The following is a 2,197-nucleotide window of genomic DNA, read 5'->3' as shown; positions in this document are numbered from 1 at the left end:
ACTTTCTCCTTCCCTAATATGCATTTGTATAGAATAATCATGTCTCCTCTTTTTCTTCTCTCCTGTAGTATAGGTAGATTCATTTTTTCTAGTCTTTCTTCATAGCTTTGATCTCTTAAGTTTGGTACCTATCTTGTAGCGGCCCTTTGAACTTTTTCAATCTTATCTATGTGTTTTTTGAGATGAGGACTCCAGACTACTGATGCATACTCTAGGGTTTTACCATGTCTTCATTTATATATTCTCATATTTGCAAGCAGTGTATGCATGTTCTGTACCTTATCTCTGATGTGGTCAGCCGGAGATAGTCTGTTATTGATAATCACACCTAGGTCCTCTTTTTCTGATATGTGTAGGGTTTTGCTTCCTAACTTATAATCCCAATCAGGTCTTTTTCCACTTTTACCAAACTTGATTACATGACACTTGTCCACACTGAATTCCATTTGCCATGTATTGCTCCATTCATAAAGTTTATTTAATTCTCCTTGTAGCTCTTTACATGAGTCTGTGTTAGTAATTCTCCTTTGTATTTTTTCATCATCAGCACACATATTTAGATAGCTTTCATTTCTAATGTTACTGTTTATATCATTTATATACACTAAAAACATAATTGGTGCCAGCACTGAGCCCTGTGGAACTCGGCTAATCATTTCTCTTCATGATGAGTAGTTTCCCCTTAGTACTGTTCTCATTTCCCTTTTTTTGAGAAAATCTTGCATCTAACAATACAGTTTGCCTTGGATTCCTCCTTGATGGTAGTTTCCATAAAAATCTTTGGTGCGGTACTCTGTCAAATGCATTCTTGAAATCTAAATAGATACTGTCCACCCATCCTTCTCTGTTCTGTAATATTTCTGTCACTCTATCATAGTAGCTAAACAAACTGGTAACACATGATTTTCCCTTTCTGAAGCCAAACTGTCTTTCTGTTATCATATTTTGTTCTAGATGATTTACCCAACTTTTCTTATCAGCTTTTCTAATACCTTGCTTACAATACTGGTTAGTGATACTGGTGGGTAGTTGAGTGGCTTTTGTCTATTCTCCTTCTTGAATAAGGGGACAATGTTTGCTTTCTTCCAAATATCAGGTAGTTCACCTTGTCCCAAGGATTCCTTGAAAATTAATAATAATGGTTTACTTAACTCCTTTGCACATTCATGTAGCACCCAACATGAAATTTCATCAGGACCATTTGCTTTTCCTTTATCTAATTTACTTAGCTCCTCCTGTATTTCTTTTTCTGATATTTGTATATCTGGTAGTATGTGTTGGCATGCATGTTCTATATAATCCCTCTCAAAATTATTTTCTTCCGTAAAACTGATTGGAATTTCTTATTTAGTGCTTCACAAATATCCTTCTCTTGTGTGTAGGTGATCCCCTCATCTGTAATGGATTGTATTTTATCTTTTACTTTGGGTTTGCTTTGAATGTAGCTGTAAAATAGCTTCGGTTGATCACTACGTTTTTTTACAATGTCCTCCTCAAACTGTTTTTGGGCTTCCCTCCTTATTCTTGTATAATCGTTTCTTGCCTGTTTATAGTTGTTATATGCCCTTTCACTATTGTGTCTTCTGAATCTATTCTACAAAAAATACCTTTTTTTCTTTTGAATTTTTACATTCTGTATTAACTAAGGTGACCAGAGTCCCGCTTTTTGGATGTCTGCCCCGCTTTTCGAATTGTGACTAGAATGTCCCGCTTTTTGAGCAAATTATCATAAGTGTCCCGTTTTTAGATAATTACTGTTACATATGATATAGCATGACCTTCTTTTATGAAAATAGGATGAATTAGAAAAATTATGCATAAACCTAGCCAAATGAGATACCGAATTATTAATATAAAATCTGTAATACTGACTAGCTAGCAACTTTGGTCAGCCCATTCACTGTACCATATGGAATGTTCGGAGTTCGCATGAGACGTTAGTATTTGACTAGCAGCCTCAGGGTGAGAGTAGTGCAAGAGCTGTTATTGTTACTCACGTAAGTGAATATATATATATATATATATATATATATATATACACACACACACACATGCATGTGGGGGGGGGGGAGACAGTGTACTGCTTTTAACTCCAGAAAAATCTGGTCACGTTAGTATTAACCCTTCGTGGGCCTGGGGCTACCAAGTTACACAGAAGGCCGATGGGGTCCCGGCGGACCCCAAACCTTAATGGTGT

This window comes from Coenobita brevimanus, chromosome 45 (genome assembly GCF_032717465.1).
Source record: "Coenobita brevimanus isolate Jiangsu-jjx chromosome 45, ASM3271746v2, whole genome shotgun sequence".
NCBI classification, from domain to species: domain Eukaryota; kingdom Metazoa; phylum Arthropoda; class Malacostraca; order Decapoda; family Coenobitidae; genus Coenobita; species Coenobita brevimanus.
The sequence above is the reverse complement of the archived record's forward strand: the minus strand, read 5'-3'. Positions refer to the sequence as shown.